Here is a 17383-nt window from a genome sequence, read left to right as displayed (position 1 = left end):
AAGAGATGTACATCAGAGAACATCCTCTTTCTCACCGAATAAATATCCTGCCAAGGATGACAGCTTTCAGTGGGTTTTCCCCCTTCACACGCACACACACACGCACTTTCTCTCCCTCAGTCAGTAAAACATTCAGAGACAAATTTCCCCCAGCAGCCCGCCTTGTACCGCTTTTTGCAACTTAGCACCAAAGAGAAACAATGATTAACTAAAGTGATCGCCGCAGGAGAGATTGCGAAAGGAAGAGAAACAGAGACATGGGGGTTTGCTGAAGTACGAAGGCTCCACTGAGAGTCTCAACCTGGCCTCTGACCACATTGCTATGTGCACAAGCAGCTTTTAGAGAGCAATGACTGTGATTCAATATATTACTTAAAATTCATAGTATCTTTCTAAGGAGAAACTCTTATAAACAAATTGCAGTGTTTCTGCTACAAAACTGTGCTAATTTTCTGCTTTGATTTACTTTATGTCTGTATCATTTGCACCGCCATTGAATGAGCAAGGGTTAAGATTTATCTTTATCTGTATCTTTCAAAGATCACTAAAATCCTCTGTTTGTACCATTCTTCAGTTTAATGTTATTTCAGTTAGATGCCAGAAAACATGCTGGCTTGAATGCCGTTTTCTCTGGCTGTATGGCAATTATGGTCATGCAGCACTTCCCCTCCCCCACTTGTTTCTGGTAAGCTAAGTAAACATAGGCTACAAAATGTTTCCCTCGCCTGGAACGATAGCAAAAAAGTGGTCATTCCAGAGTGAAGGTCTGGTAACAAAAGCAGCGCCACCCAAGGTAACTGGTTTAAAGCTCCAGCTGGAAGCTATGCGGGGATGTATTTTAGGCACCTGAATGCTGGCTGGCGAACTAGCAGATAATCTGATTTATTAACCAACTAATACCAAAAGGGCTAAACAGTATTTATTTGGTAGTTTGGTCTTACTTTATATTCCAAAATCAAAACAACAATTGCATGTAATGATAATAAATCACTGTAATTACTATGTAATATTATTTTAGCAGCGGGAACAACTGATTGTTGCTTATGTTATAAATAAAGGCAGTAAAATATAAAATTGTCTTTATATTTTCCATTTTATTCAATGCTGCTGATGATAAAAAATAGTTTTTACCCAAATTTATCACAAAGCAAAAATCCCATACTGCTGTTGTTTGCAACACATAATGTTGCATGGGTTGCACACAGTTTTTAAAGACAAACCACAAAGACGTACTGTGTCTGTTACCTGCAAGATTGGGCATGTTTGGGTGTCTTCACTGCAGGATAATTAGAACCACATGGCCCATTTAGTGGGAGCTGAGGTAGGACTAATGAGCGTCAAGGTCTGAGGCTAATTGGGCTTGCAAATCTGGCTGTTAGAATAGCAGCTACTACAGCTATGGTCGCTGCACTCAGATATCCCCTGGTCCATCAGGACACGTGCTGTTTAACATCACCGACTCTGGGTTACAGGAAACATCCCCGAGCTTTTGCTGCTACTTCTGCACATCTTGATTTCAGGTTGGAGGAGAGCTAAGGGGCTGTCCAGGCACAGGCTGAGCTGAGCTGACCTCTTGGAGTTGTTTGGTTGTGTTTCCTGAGGCTGTTACATCCGAAAAACATGCAAGCAAATCATCTTACCCCTAGCTTTAGTCTGTTAAACAAAAAACATAGACCGCTGCTTGTTTAAATGATGCTTCTGTGCACATGTATTTATATTTGTGGGGGAAAAAAATACTCTTTAAATCAGGCATGACGCAAATGCCCCAAATGTCCAAAAAAGCATTATAAAAAAAAAAATAGCTCTGTGCTCAAGTGCATGTTGAATGGCTTAATACAATGGCCACTAACAATTACTGTTGTTTGTTGGAGAGTGCTTGCTTTTCATTTGATTGTGCTGTCTAGCAAATAGCATTACAAAAGAAGAGTATGCATGGTTAAATGTGGTGCAGAGGGGAGAAGCAAGGACTAAAAAACAAACCTCTTTGAAAAGACAACAATCTGCAATCTATCGTCCACTTTCCCAAACAAGGTACAAAACTTGATGCAAAGCCTCTCTGCTCTAACCGTCTTGAAGAGCTTTGTTTCCTACATTAAAATACTAGACAATGCTTAAATGTTACTGCAAATTTGAAGATCGTGGAAACAAAGATGTTGCACAGCTTGTATCAAGTTATTAGCCCCAGGTGCAGACTGCTAGCTAGGCCTAATAGCTCAGGGCTGCAGATGGTGAACTGCATAAGGGGGTGAAGCAGAGTTCAGAGTTTAGAACGGACGAGGCATCACATGGACACACTTAAACTCAATTTCTGTACAAAACAAAGGTCAACATAGGGGCTTATAGACAGAAATATAGATATTTCAGAGCCTAGTTTAAGACTGTATATATGTATTTTTCCCTACCTTATTAAATATTCATGTTAGGGTAAAATCTTGGGTTAATATTCTCCCACGAGCACACTTCGGACCTCCGGAATAGAAAAAAAGTCTTTATGAAACACATTTTTTTGGGCAGAACCAGAAAGATGTTGCCCTAACAGATATGATTAATGATGCGGCAAGGAATTCAAGGCCAGGGCGACACAAAGAGGCAAACAACAAACAAACTCTGACAAGATTTGTCAGGCCAGCAGCGGCAGATAATGCAATAAACAGGCTCCTCTAGTGGCACTTCTGCCCAGGCAACCCTCAACACGATTACGCAAGGATTTCCAGAGATACGTTTGAAATTCTCTGTACTCTCCACCTTTCTTTAAGTGGAAGTCTAGGTGCTTCGCCTCAATTCTTAAAAAAAAAAACAAACAACAAAAAACCCAGCTAACAACAGCATATGGAGCGAGCAGGCACAGTGCCAACCAGAGTGTCAAAGTCTTTCTGAGATGAACGTTGGATACGACATCTCTAGAAGGTCATTCATGGCAAAGTTACAGTTTAGATCACCGTGAGTCAACAAATCCATCCTGACAAGCAGCTTTCCTTGCCCTACTTCAATGAACCACGTATCATCAAATATTCATTAAACTACAGCGCAAGACTGAAACGCCGCATCTGAGCGCACACACAGAGAGTTCCCTGGGCAACCTGTCACATTGAACTTTAGAGAAATAAATTAAGAAGCAGGCATTTATAAGCTACTGTTCAGTCACCTGGAGGTAGACAGGGGAGTTATGGCTTGTATTCAAGTAATCGTCTCTCAAATCTGGAGCCAGGGCTTTGCAGACGATTCATTTAATGCAATAAAGATGTTTTCTTTCTAATCATGTATTGCACATTAGTTGGAAATAAATTGAATTTCTTTGGAATACAGGGGATCTGCAAAGAGAACATTTTTCCATAAAGTTAGCAAAGATAGATGAAAAAAAAAGACTAAATTAAACTGTGCATGTCAGTGTTTGTATAAAACTCATAGAAAATGTATTAAAACTTTTTATTATTAGGGACCAAACCGCGTCATAGGTTTTTTACCCACATTGTGGCTGTTGGGTAAACTAAAACAGAAGTTGTTATCTATCTTTATTTTGTAAAAGACAAAGCAAAGAGAGATGAGTGTCACCAGCGCTGGACCCAGTAGGTGAAAAAACATCTTAAGAAATGCAAATATTCCCAAATGCACTACAAGATGGCCCGACTATCTGATATTAGGGTGGAAAGCAATTTTTTTTTGAATAATTGTATGATACGAAAGGAAAAGAAAAATATTTTGAACAAATGATAACAGCTGAAGAACTGCTCAAAAACTATGAGACTGGCCAGAAAGAGACGCTGCGTGGACAAAAACAAAAATCCTTATAGATACATTAAAACCATAACCATAACACCTTACACCAATAGTTCTTTTAGCCAACACCTCAATAATTACTAAAGATGCTGCTAGACTGTTTCTTTTCTTGCCACATGTGCCGGTGTTTGAGAATATATATATATATATATATATATATATATATATATATATATATATATATGAGAGAGAGGATCTTATTGGGGCCTTGCTGTTATAGCAGTTGAGCATAGGTTCAGTAATGGTAGACGGACTGAACATGTACTGCACTTTTCCAGTCATACTGACCACTCAAAGAGCTTCACACTATAGCCACATTCACCCAATCACACACATATTCACACATCGACAGGCAACTAGGGGTTAAGGGCCTTGCCCAGGGGCACATCAACATGTGACAGGGAGGAAGCTGGAACAAACCCACAATCTTCTTCATCCCAGTAGTATATAGCCTCGTGAGACCATCCTGATCTCGCGAGGTTTCAAGGTTTCACTCGCAGATCAGTCTGGCTACTCTCCGTTAAAGAAAATTTGGAGCCGTTCACCAAACGAACGTCCAATCAGCGTTGGCTTTGAGGCGGGTTGAGGTGTGACGCAACGGGAAGCGCGACAGTTCAGTCTAAAGAACTCCTTCACCCCAGTAGTATAGGGAGTAGTAGTAGTTTCTTTTTGAAACAGAAATATAACAGCACTTACACTTTTTTAGTTTGATTGCTAAATAAAAGAGATATAAATGTACTTTTTTCCATTTTCACAATGTGATTAAAATGGGTTTGACAAAATCCTCAGATCCAAGTTCTGAAGTAAATGAATGTCAGCGTAAGTAGCCGCCAGCACTTTTTCCTGGTCCACCGCGATCTGCTTCAGCTCGCACTGGGAGAGCTGCATTTCTCTTTCTGCTGAAACGAAGATCAACGTGCTTAAATAACTCATCTGTTTGGCTGTTGGCGCTGCGCTGCTCTGCTCTGCGCTGCTCTGCTCTGCGCCACAGTTAATCTGTTCTTACTTATCTTGCAAGTTTTTGACACAAAAATCTCTCCTGAGTCCTACTAATTATGCTCTTGCTTCCTAAGTGACACCAGTGGGACTTAAACACAAATTAAAATGGCAGCAAACGATTGTTGTACAACCGTTATTGTTAAATAAATCTTTTTGAACCCATAAGTCATAATTTAAGCGATTTGTAATTGTCCTCTTTGAACTTTTGAGCATATTTAACTTAATGAAAAACTAGGGCATTGCTATTTATAGTTTTTTCCTGTCAACTCACTGTCACATATGGCTGTGATGTATTGTTAAAAACTATTGAAAGATGCTTTGAAATCTAACTCATGCTTAGATTTACTACCCAAAAAGAAGTAATGCAAAAAGGCAAATGTAAAAACATTCATGTGAATGACTAAATAAATGTTTAAGCACCAGACTTGCAGTTTTTTTTCTTTCATCTGCAGCCCAGGGGCAGCTAGAGATAAAAAGACATCAGTGATTTAAAAAATTAACTCTACTTGGACATAAATCTGCCTTTTTCTTCAAATATAAGCCTTGTGAAACTATGCATTTTCTAAAATGGTGATGAAACGTTCTTTAGCTGCGGCATGCTCTCATGTCTTGTCGTCATCTTTGTCTGGATCTCCGTTTCATATTTTTGAGTGAGCCACAGAGCTAAGTGGACTCTGGTGACTTTGGTAACAGGAATCATGAATTAATCAGACTCGATGATGAATGACACGAGAACCGCTGCTGTGAACGACAATGAAATATTTGTACTTAGGCCTACCATGAAAAATGACCTCAAAACATAGCCAAAATGGCAAGCGAATGCTAAAAAAACTAAAATAAAATGAATAATCACCTGTAATAATTACTTTATGTTTACTGTGTGCACACTTTTTCCTGTAATTTTGATGAGGGCGTCGTCCTACCGCCCCGTGCCAACGAGCAGCCGCTGCTGCAGCCAATGCACGACAGAATCCTGATATCCAAACGGTCAAACAGCTTTTGCAGAAGTTTATAAGGTGGTCATACTCGGCATAACAACTATACTCCACATGTTCCCAGCCGAGCTTGATCCATCTGTAAGCTTGCTTTAGGCTTGCTGGATGCGATACCATTCGCTCGCTCTCTGACATCTGTGTTTGGAAAATGTGTCGAGGTTTGGCTCAGCCTCCATCGCAGACATTCAAACAAATGCTATATTTAAAAAATTTTTCTTCTCCTGGAGCTACTAATCCATTCTGTAAAAGGCTCTGTATTTATAAAAGAATGACATAACAGAACTCTATTGTGCAGCTCAGCACAATATGAGGAAAACTGGGAGAGGAGGAGGTATTGTTGCACTAAAGACCAATTTAAAAAAAAAACGGGGCTCTGATTACAGCTGCTTAGTTGAACCTCTGAACCGCTCAGTTTGTCACTGACCCCGTCACAATGTGGGAGCTTAGTTCACGCTGTGTATCCATCCCTGATGATACGCGTACAACAGCCGTAATCCCAGCGGCCGGACACTCAGAGCCTCTTCTGTGGACTGATTATTCGAGTTTAGTGACAAACGTTTCCTATTTAGGGGTCGCGGCTGACGAATGTAGGCGGTAAACAATGACAAACTGCCGTGAAGCACTCGAGTTCTTGAGCGTACGAGGCTTTTCTGTGTGGGACTTTGTGTAGGAAGAGCTTTGTCGCTTCTTTCGTCAGGCGTGTCAGACCCAAAATTGAGCAAACAACAACAACCGACGGAAACCTTCGATCCCTGCGTGCCAACTTCATCGTCTTTCATTATTTGCTGTGGTTTTGTTGCTGATCAGAGCAGCGGCTGAACATAAACACTGACAAGAGTTTTAGTGTTTTGTCCAAACAGCGTACACAATCATTCATGGAGCTCTCATTTGTGCTCATGGTCAATCTGGGGATGACAAATAAAATGCATAATCTTGTTTATAACTCTGAATAATGTTGATGGTGGAATATTTTTCCACTTTGAATGTACATTTGCTTAGTTGCAGAATGTGTTGTAATTGTACCCTGGTTTATTTCCTTTTTAATTCATTGATTTCTGTTCTAAAAGCACCTTTTTGGTGCAAAAACTGCACACGATCCACCCGAACTAACCCTCTCACCAGTGGAAATTGCACAGCAGCAGCAAATCTCATGACCATTAATTAATAAAAATTTGTGCTGTGTCATAATACCTCAGAATGATTTGACAATGACAGTTTAATCAAGAATTCAGGTCTGTACTCAAATCCCTGTTTCAAAACTCTGCACAATGTTCAGAGCATCATTTGCCCTCATATAATCCCCAGTCTGTGCAATGCATTTTGTTGGATTCAAGAAAATGGTCGAACTAAATAAATCGTTCTGTTTTCATGCTTTTTCCCCCTCCAACCATCATCAATAAAGATAAATCCTCAAAATATCTGTGGAAACATTAAAAACACTTGTTAACATCTGTATGAAGGGTTTAATTGATGTGATGCTGATTTAGATTTTTCTACTGATTCTTAAGGCTGCACAAGTCCTTTTTTTAAAATAAAATGGCAATAAAAATAGAGGAATTATTGTTTCTCCCTATCAGGAGCAAACTTTTTTGGTTCAATGAAAACAATTATAAATCTAAATCTTCCAGGAGTAGGATTGATTTTTGGTGACACTGCATGTATTAAAATACAGTAAAATAATTTGCAGTGCTACCTGTATTGATATTTGTATAAATGTAAAGTGTCTGTCAGACAATTGCTTTAAATCCAGACTCATTATGTGTAACTTCAGGTTGGGGTACATTTTTAGGACCTTTTGGTTTTTCTGTCTTCAGTCTAAAGAACAATGACAGGATATAAATTCATGTTCTTAAATGGAGCATTTAGAGGGGAAAAATATACAATATATTACCTGATCAAATTCAGCTTCCAGCAACTCAAAAGTTGCTGAATGAATAAATCTGCGGCATCAATGCCAACCAGTGAGCTATGTCAGCCAAAAAGAAATTACAGCTTGTGTGGCACATAAACGCATCTAGCAGTTCATATTTGTCTCTTGAGAATGAATGGGACTTATCGCAGTAATAACTCATTCAGTGACATTTGCACCGTTTGAATTTAGGTTTGGCATAAACAAACGAGCGAGGAGAAAAGGCGAACTCTGCAATGTCACCTGTCAACACTGGGAAGTCAGTGGGATGAGCCAGACGCGGGCCAAACTTTGTGCTGTCGGTGAATACGAAACATCTTGTCTGTGATATTTACTGGAAGCCTTATCTGTGCCAAAACGAAGCGGTGAGAATATTCACTTTGTTGTGTTAACAGACGGGTATTTGAAAGATGGATAAACTGTGAACTCAAGCGACTGATTTTCTTCAGGTTCTGATTCAAATGGCAAAATTAGCTGTAAAAAGAAATCTTTTTTTTTTTTAACTATGTAAAGGAATGCAAGGGATTCTGCATGCAACTTCACTGATAAGGCTGCCTAATTAAGCCTCAAGGGACATACATTTTTTTGGGAAAATAAACACGTGTCATACTTTTAAAATTAATAATGCAAGTCTGATGCAGATACTATGAACTGGGAAACAAAAATAGCTTTTGTTGACAAGGAATTGTAAAAACAGACCTGGCAGAGTCACTGGGACAGATCTGCAAAGCACCAAACTTCTGATTATGATCATTGGACATTGGGTCATGAATCTGGGATCACTCCTACTGCAAGAAAGGAGCTCAAAGTAGACAAAGGAGGTAGTTTATGGCCAATTATCATTATTTGATATACAAACATACACAGATACTAGAATAAGAGGGGAATTCATGCAAAAGCCAAAGCTCTGTTGTCTTTTTAGAGCATCCACACTGAGAAAACTAACATTTTATGAGAGGTGTTCAGGATTACATGACATTTCATACATTTGTAACTCAAAAAGGGACCCGTTTCTCATGGGCTCTGAGCTATTTATGGGATAAGTAGCCGAAATCTGAACGCATCCCTTTTCTACCCTATTCCCACAAGCATCTGTTGTGCGTTGCTCTCCTATGGATGCTGGTAGCCCCGTGTTTATGCTCAGTAATCCCCTGAGCTCTGCTGCACTGCTCTGTTACTCTGCCATCAGCCTGGGTTTTATCACACGTTAAGGAGCTGCGTCTTATAAGGTGGTAGGGCTGCGGAACATTTCAGACCCCAAACATAGATAAACTCAGCGTCTTAAACCGTATTTAGCCAGGCTGTTCAGTTTAAAAGAGGATGAGCATCCATCACCGATGGAGGAAAAGCTGCTGCTCCAAAAGGCCACGCTGTTTACTCTGAGGATGCAAACCAGAAACGCCGGGTTGCAATGTCTGAGGAGTGGTTATTCCATTGCATGAATAGCCTCAACAAGGGCACAGTTAAACTTTGGGTACACCTTCACTTCATGCCTGAGTGAAACGCCGCACGATGAGCGAAGCGAGTTACAGCCGAAGGTGGAAGAAAAAAAAGACTGCAGCGGAATAATCTCATATGCTTCTTCTGTCTGTTCGCTTTCATCTAAACAGTTTCTCATTTGCACTGAAATATGGTTCAGGGATATTATAGATTCCCCCGGAGAAGCTTCGAGCAAGTCGTTCAAAAAGTATGCTAATTGAATCACTACAGTAACGGAGAGGACAAGGCTGGCATTCTTCATGCTAGAAATGTCCTAAAGGGACTGAACCAACATTGAATTTATCCAGCTGGCAGAAATTTCCTGTGAAAAGTTGGCTTGGCTTTGGAAAAATTTGTCTTAATTTCTACAAAGTCAAATGTCATCAAAAAACTTTTTTGAAAAAGATGTATTCTTGCAGTTCAGGACAAATGTATTAATAAAATCATTCAGGCAAGCGTGTGAACATGAAAACGTACTCGACTGCTATCCACAAAGTATTTGACAGTTTGGAAAATGTACTTTTGTGTTTGACCCGAGGACTGGTTTCTTTTTTTAAATAGAAATGTGGATAGACAAGAGGTTTGAATATTTGTTGGTCTGTCCACAAACAGTTCTTCATGTCTTCGAGCTCAACATTTTGCGTTAAGCAAAACAAATACGTTTTAAAGTTGAAGGAACTCATCCATTTATATTACATCCAGAGAACAGATCTCAAAATGAAGAATAAATCATAGTAGTTATGTGAAAATATGAAAAGGTTTAGATAGGTAATTTGGGGTCTTGCAATATTCAAGACTGTAGATCATGCCAACTCTATTTGTAAATTAACATTAAGTTAAGTTTAAGTTAGTCTCTAGCAACATATTCAGTTAGTTCATTAGAGTAATGAACCTGACAATTTGCTATTGTTTTCTGAAAATTACTTTTTTATTAATTGACACATTTTGGTCTGTTTAAAAAAAACAACATCTGGTCATACGTCCATAAAAGTTCTCCACAAAAACGCCATGTCAGAAAGAACATTCTTAGTGTAACCTGAGCACACGTGTGCTATTTACATGAAGAAGTCAGAACTCACATTTAGGGAGAGAAAAGTCTCTGAACGTCAGTTTTCAGAAAGCTAGTGAGATTTGCTCTTTGTTGCTACAATTACAACTACCAAGTTTTAAAAAATGCTGTTATTTTTACACTTAACTGGACAAGAGGTGCAAGCACAAAATAAAATGGGTTAATTTGGTAAATATCTGTGGTAGCGTGGACATGGTCTGTAAGTGAGGCTCTGCAGATTTGAAGCAGATGTAGCATTATTAGGAAGAAAACAAATTCACAAATGGAAATATTTTAGAGGCATGCAAGATGTAGGTTTTAACTGAATTAAACTGAACTTAATTCTATTTCCCTGAAATGTTGTTGCTGATAAATGCTATTTTATTCAGTCGTTGCCAGTTCTAGATGCTGTAACTCATGTAGATCCAGCATTTGTGTTATTTTGTGTTAACTAATACACTGGCGGATACATGTCAAAGAACGCCCACCACAAAACCGACTGCCTGTTCAAGCGTGTGAACAAAAATCTTACCTGCGGGCTTTTGACTTTGAGGGATAACCCATCATACTAAGCTTTGATCTTTAAGATATCATGGACAAAGTCTGATTTAGTTTTTTTGTTGTTTTTTTTTGGGGGGGGGGTGGGTTAACGACTCTTTGTTAATGGTATTATTGATGACAAAAAAAATATGTCTTTATCTTTATTTCCAGGAAACAGACGTGAACCGTTGATTTACTCACAAAAAAATTTCCCAGCTGGTCACATTCAAGCCTTTGGGCTGCAAAAATGATTCATTTAACCAGAGGTGTATGGTTGCACTGTGTGTGTGTGTGTGTGTGTGTGTGTGTGTGTGTGTGTGTGTGTGTGTGTGTGTGTGTGTGTGTGTGTGTGTGTGTGTGTGTGTGTGTGTGTGTGTGTGTGTGGGAAGAAAACTGTGACTCATTACAAAACTGAAAAAAATACAAATTACCTAGAGTTACTCAGGTGCCAAGTTTGAACTATTATGCAAAGTTAATCGCTAAAGTAAATTGAAGTGATTTATCTTAATTTACCACCTGCACCTCTCTTTCTGCATGACTCTTCTGTCTTATCTTACTTCATTTAGCTTATCTGCAACTCAGTCTTACCAGATAGACACACGTTGAACTTTGCCACTCCTGAACAAGACACAATGTCAGATGTGTTTTACCTGGGCTAAGGAGAAAAATAATTGGACTCTAGTTCACGGGTCCAAAAGATGAAAATGGACCTAACAATGCAATGAAGACCTGGGAGCAACTTGGGCTTCCTGAGCTCCTGAGCAGAACCACAGGCTAATCACTTGCATGCCACGCAGCATTAATGCAACACTTAATGCAAAAGGAGGCGTGACCAAGAATTGAATGGGAATATTGTTGTCAAACTTCTCAGTGGACTGACGTTACTGTCTTAAAAATGTTTTTTTACTGGACGTATGTGATATTCTTTTAATCTAAAAAACTGAAGTTATTTTATTTTTGTTTTTTTTTTTGCTGCAAGCCGTAATAATGAAAGTTTCACGGATTAAACAATTGAAAAGAGTGTATTTAATTTATAATACATGTGTTAAATTTTTAATTGAATAAATTAACTTTGTGATGATATACTTATTGGTTGAATGCACTTTTATTGACATAAGTAAAATTTGATTTTAAAAAACGATAACAGATGCGTAGCTTAAGATGATACCATACGGATAAAGATTGGTTTGATAGGTATTTCAGGTATTTTATCAAAAGGCATGCTCTGCCTTGTCCAGGAGCAACAGCTCAGTCAGTCATGAGAAAATGGGATTCAAGGGGGGGGAAAAAAACTATCAAACTGTCACACTATGTCAAGCTCCAGAGAGCAAACAAGAAACCCTGCAGCTGTTTGGGTGATGTGGGTCAGTAATGCCATATAAAAAATATGAGTCGCTGTAAATTTAAACAGCAGATCTTTTTATTCCCGTAACGTAAACTTATCTGTATCTGGGTCGGCAGAGATGCCATCCACTTCATCTCAGTCAACACACTTTCCTCCTGCTTTTCTAAAACTCTCAGAAGGCCCAATCAGATCATATAATGATAGAATTTGGGATAATTTTATAGTATCGCTGCTTATTTCTGAAGCCCTGCTAAAACTGTATCCAGATTTATTTATTTATTTACTATTAACATCTGTTAAAGAAAGTTAAAGGTGAAGATTCTTTAGGTTGCAGTGTTTGCGACAAAAAGGGTTCAGAGCTATACGTTATAAAACATCCTGGTTATGCAAGTCAGGAGCATTTATGCCTGGCTGTAATGCGTTACACACGGGGGGCTTGCCAACGCACAGCCAAGTGAGTCATATATATTTTTGAGGTCATTTGCATGTAAACACCAAACCTACTTTGATTCACTGGTCCATGTTGTAGATGCCTAGATGAACATTGATGATAAGAAACTGCTATGAGGGATTGGTGAACTTCATGTTCAAATTGTTTGTGTTTTAATAGTTCCTGGACAGAGAATGGTTTAATTGCAGTCCTGTGATTGATGATTATATCCAAACGCTGTGACGAGTCCTACCTCCAACTTAACTTAAACTGATAAGACCAGACCTGATCATTTTGTTTTAGAAGGAAACCTTATAAGCACAAAGTCACGTTATTTAATGGTCAGGCCTTTGAGAATGTGCAGTCTTACAAACATCTTGGGACTTGTGGAATGCATTAACTTTGATCCGTTTCTTACACTTCTATGAAGGTTTAACATGTGTTTATATGCTTTAATATGCTTTTAAGATAGCTGGCAGAAAGCTTCAAAACCGGGCCTGTTGGTAAAAGAATTTGGAATTCTTGGAATTTGCAAGACGGGTTTCTGTCTTCCAAAACCTTTTGTTGGTAGCTCAAGGTTTGGGGTTGTGGTCAGCAGCTTGCAGGCGATGACCGGAAGAACCAGAACAAGGCAGCCAAAGAAGCAACCCCATATAGGGTAGAAGTATTGTTAAGGTGTGTCATTTGCTCATGTAACGGTGTGTCATTCGCTCATGTAACTCTGTGAGACCCTCCCCTTTGAAGTTAATAAAAAGAGCCTGCACAAGGAAGAGGATAGAGTTGTTGCTCGCAGGTGTCGGCTGGTGCAACTTCTCTCCCTTTGCAAAGGTGAAACTTCAATTCTGTTTCCTTGGCTAAGTTTTTGTTGCACTCTTAAGTCCTGCACATGACTCAACGGACCCGGGGAAGCAAGCGGCTTCAACAGACTACTATAGAAGACAAATTGATCTTCAAAGTTAACTGTGAGTTTGTGGGCAAAAAGGCTCATCAGCGCCTATTCTGTTAAGAGAAACTGCCATTTTAGCACAAACCGAACCATAATGAAGCTGTTGTTTTGTTTTGGTTTTTTTGTCATGGTTTAGTCGCACAACTCTGAAAGAGAGGAATTCCCTTCAGCAGATAAAGTTAAAGTTTTGCTCCAACTGATTGAAGATCCCCAACAATCACAATCAGTCTCATCATCGTTGTACGACAGGTACAAGAGGCAATAGATTGCCCCCTCCTGTTTTAAATCACAACTCCCATTCCCTTCAAAGAGAGTTTCAGCTCTTTCCATCTGGACTGAGATTCTCCGTCCTGAAATATAGGAGGACATTTTAAAAACAGCTTTGTTCCTGCTGCTGTTAATGAAATGCACCAGCTGAAAAGACACAGACCCTCTCAGTAGACCGCATATTCTTGACTGCATATTTATCTCGATTAGAGAGAATCACTCTCCTCTTCTGTGTCCTTTGAGTGGATTTGTGGAGTCTTGAGCGCTTTGAGCACCGCTATATTTAATGATTTTGGTTATGTTAAGATGTATTTTTTCTTTCTTTCTTTTTTTCCCCATTAGGTGTGTAAAAGTATTTTCAACCATGGCAAAATAACTTACTGGTGCAAATAAAGTAACCTTAAACCTTGACCTTTGATAAGACGGGTCTCCACTTTCAAGCTGATGGAGATTAATGTCACCGACAAAGACATCTCAGCAGAGATGCGGCCTTCTACTGCTGAATAAGGTCATAACGTAACCAGCTCCTTCTTCTTCAACTCCACTGACAATTGTTTCATCCTATTGAAGCCATATATTTCATGGCTCTTTCCATGTTGCCTTGATTTTGGCTTCCAACCTTCTCTTCCATGGTGGAGATGGTCCACTATGGCCGCTCTTAACGTTACCTTTGCCAAGCATCTCAAGTGCTGTACAGCCCATTGGTCTCTGTGATGGTCACAGTAGGGATTGCACTTAGCGCTGTATTCACATCATCTAGGAGATCCTGTGGAGGCACTTCACTCTGCTTCACAAGTCAATGTCGGGGCTGACAGGCTCTTAATGTAACCTTGATCTTAGGTCAGACGTTCTCCCATTCAGTTGTTCTTGCATCATTGGGGCTTGGTACCCAATCTCTGGAAAATCAATGTGTGCTTCTGTGCTTTTTTGTCTCTCTTGTTGTGTCTCTGCTCTGTCTTCTGTAACCCCCAGTCGGTCGAGGCAGATGACCGTTCATACTGAGCCCGGTTCTGCTGGAGGTTTTTCCTTCCCGTTAATGGGGAGTTTTTCTTTCCACTGTCGCTTCATGCTTGCTCAGTATGAGGGATTGCAGCAAAGCCAGGGACGTGCAGAGACTGTTGGAGGGGCAGGTGCTCAAAGTTAAAAGTGGGCACATGGGGCACGGATTTAAAACGCGATACAGAAACATACCTTGCTATACATCCGGCTGAAATGTACCAACCCATACTATAAAGAATGTAACATGGAATCAAGGGCGTAGGTTTGATTTGAACTTTGATTCGAACTTTAACCCTAGGGACACTTCATTGCTCTGACATCATTGGTCCTACGCAGTATGCATGCTCCTATTTCTTTATGCTTGACTTGAGCGTCAGGGCGCGTTTCTTCTGTCTAAAGAGAAAAGCAGTATTTCTTACTACATTTATACAAATTTTATAAGCACGACACACACTAGATGCTTTTTGTTAATCTGGTGGCCTAGTGGTTAGAGCATTGATCTTGGGTCCCAGAGATTCTGAGTTCAACTCCCACAGACTACCATTCTGGGTCCCTGAGCAAGACACTTAACCCCGATTGCTCCCCTGGCGCCGCACAGTGGCAGCCCACTGCTCACCAAGGGGATGGGTAAAGATGCAGAAGTGAATTTCTCCATTGTGAGATCAATAAAGTTCTATTATTATTATAAATTATAAAGCAGCGCCCGATCTGATGAACGTTGAATTGAGACTTTTTTCCCACTTTGAAAAAGTTTGCATTTGAACTTACCAGCAACAGAGACCTATCAATTTTTACCATCTGCAACATTCCAAACACATTTCTTACATCATATATCTGAAGAGTAGATAACAGCTTCTCCTTACCTACATCTTCTCAGACAATTAAATTATTTCCCTAACAATAGTGAGATTTCAATGTTTAAATGTGCAGTAAATCTTAATACATAAGGAGCATGGAGGACCCAATACTGTACTTTGAGTAAGATTGGTGACACCAAAACTGAATTGTTTCATGAGTGGTTGTCCATTTCATTACTCAAATGAGAACCACATACTATTGGTATATACTAGTAAGACTAATAAAGAACAGCAGATAAAACTTTAAGATATGTTAAGGCCTATATTAAATTAATTTTACGACCATATCAACAGATTAAATACTTTTTACTTTTTTGGTGTACCAAATTACCCTCGTAATGAAGTAATATTTTATGGATTAAGTCCCTGATGATAAGAATGTCTAGCTCCGCCCCTGGTTTGCACTAATTTACTAATAGACAGTGTGGAAATCTTTGTACAATAAAAGCAATGTAAATAGTGTTCCTCGGTTGTATTTGTCGTAATTCTAATTCTAGAAGTAGAAATAAATAGCACTATCATTTTGTGAAATCCTAATTACGCTATTATAAATAAGTAAAAGTCTAAATAAAATATAGCAGTTGTTTAGGCAGCATATAGTGTTGTTGTGTTGTATATCATATAAAAGAAATATCACCTGCTATTTATACCTGAACTGCATCAGAGGGTCAACAAAAAAATTAAACAATAATAGCAACGAAATATTGGTAAAAGGGAAACCCTCACCTTTTCTTTTTCAGGCAGCTGTGGCTAAGAATCAGAATTTTTAATAGTCTACAGTCTTTGCTTTTCCATCTTTCCAGCCGGCTTCAGAACTCCAGCCTGGCACAAAATATTTAGTTTTATAAAACAGATTAGGTTTCTGTTGATAAATGCATTATACTTCAGAATTAGATGCTATTTTGAGATGCTAACGTTGGTTACTTACATTTCTCAAGTTCCATAAATCAAAACTCTCTCGCCTGCTTCTTTACAGAACTGCACTCAGCAGCTTTCACCTATTTTACTGCAGATAATTAGTTTCTTAACTGGGACTAGTTCCGTAGCCTAGTATTAATTGTGGTAACCACAGTATTCCTGTATGATAACTGTAAAACTGAAATCTCCGCTCCAAGCAAGCACGCAGACGGACAGACTAGAAAACAGCCAATCAGAAAGAGGGAAGGCGGGATTTAAAGCAGTATAACCAATGACAGTGGAGTTAAACAGCACAGAGCACAGTCAAGTGTGCTGCAGATTTAAAGGGGCAGGACCACTGAGGGCAGGACAGACTGGCCAGCGTGAGGGAGCTGCGAGAGAAAAAGTAGGGCAGAGTGAGGGTACGTTATGTGGATCATGTATTTTTATTATTATTATTATTCTTTTGGACATGCACCATGCACACACACACACACACACACACACACACAAAAAAAAAAAAAAAAAAAAAAAAAAAAAAACTGACAAAAGGGCACTTTGGGCACCAAGGAGCAAAGGGGCAGGTGCTCAAGCCCCCTCCGCCCCCCCCTCTGCACGTCCCTGAGCAAAGCCATGTACAATGCAGATGACTCTCCCTGTGGCTCTACGCTTCTCCAGGAGTGAATGCTGCTTCTCGGGACTTTAAAGCAATCAACTGGTTCCCTTATATAGGAAATTTTTTACCAATCTGTATAATATGATTTATTTTGACTTTGTAAAGCGCCTCGAGATGACATGTTTCATGAATTATAGCTATATAAATAAAATTAAATTGAATGTCATCAAAGTGTCTTGGTTCCTCAACACTTGTTTGACACTTTCCCTTGTTTGACTG

General features: G+C 39.3%; 1 protein-coding gene across 1 annotated transcript in view; it reads right to left on the bottom strand.

The window, feature by feature from the left end:
• The window catches only part of gcgra (glucagon receptor a), a 55402-nt gene that overhangs the window by 20110 nt on the left and 17909 nt on the right, over positions 1–17383 (bottom strand). The gene's annotated exons all lie outside the window — the stretch shown is intronic.

This window comes from Fundulus heteroclitus, chromosome 16 (assembly GCF_011125445.2).
Source record: "Fundulus heteroclitus isolate FHET01 chromosome 16, MU-UCD_Fhet_4.1, whole genome shotgun sequence".
Taxonomy (NCBI): domain Eukaryota; kingdom Metazoa; phylum Chordata; class Actinopteri; order Cyprinodontiformes; family Fundulidae; genus Fundulus; species Fundulus heteroclitus.
The sequence above is the reverse complement of the archived record's forward strand: the minus strand, read 5'-3'. Positions and strand labels throughout refer to the sequence as shown.